Source organism: Ceratina calcarata, unplaced genomic scaffold (assembly GCF_001652005.2).
Source record: "Ceratina calcarata isolate Rehan_Ccalc_2016 unplaced genomic scaffold, ASM165200v1 scaffold193.2, whole genome shotgun sequence".
In the NCBI taxonomy this organism is placed as follows: domain Eukaryota; kingdom Metazoa; phylum Arthropoda; class Insecta; order Hymenoptera; family Apidae; genus Ceratina; species Ceratina calcarata.
Genome location: NW_017140831.1, coordinates 1,338 through 2,169, shown reverse-complemented (window position 1 = coordinate 2,169; position 832 = coordinate 1,338). Strand labels below are relative to the sequence as shown.

The window sequence follows — 832 nt, the reverse complement described above, 5'->3', positions numbered from 1 at the left end:
TTATTAATTTTTGACTTCCACATATATAATATATTTATATATACATATACCGACGTATGACTGTATATACAACGTATTCGCATAACTATTATGTACCTACGCATAAGTATAAATAAATTGTGTTATATACATGTCAGAAATAAATTAATATACGTCTGATGCGTATACAGGGTGAGTCGACACGAAGTAATCATTAGAAATTCGTTTGATCTCAATTGTTGATTCATTCGAAAATAACAGCGTGCCTATGTTAGAACCATAAAATTCATCAGAATCATGTCTCCAATCGATTTACAATCATGAATGATACGTAAAGCTAGAATTGTTTCGTTAAAAATGACAATCATTTGATTTCGTTACTGTCTCAGCCTGTATATTTAAAAAAACGAGGCCGCGTAACGTAATCCTTTCGCAATAATGTTATAACAATAACAGGTGAACGTATTACACATTTCGATCTCAATTGTGTAATCGTAATGAAGTGATATTCAAAATATCGTGATTCGTTATTGAAACGGTGCGTTCATCATTAATTGGGAATTGACTTGTTACGATAATTGAGTATAACTAACTAATGCGAAGTGTACATGTATACAAAAAACGAATAAAATGTTGAGAATAGTTTCCTGAATTCATCATAAACAGGCAGCAGATTTACATGCATTTGTATTTTATATAAATATTTCCTTTATCACCTAATCATTAATTCGTGCAATGTTTATAAATTCTTAAATATTTTATAAATGCATAAAATCCGCAGTCTACTTATAGACAATACCAAGCAGACTGTAAATGAGATATACCCAACTGTGTACATCAAATTATTCTGATA

At 29.8% G+C, this 832-nt stretch overlaps 1 protein-coding gene across 1 annotated transcript in view; it reads left to right on the top strand.

Annotated features, from left to right (window-relative positions):
* LOC108621998 (uncharacterized) overlaps positions 1–832 on the top strand; it is a gene marked incomplete at its 3' end in the record, with an annotated part of 3,097 nt that overhangs the window by 1,007 nt on the left and 1,258 nt on the right. The gene's annotated exons all lie outside the window — the stretch shown is intronic.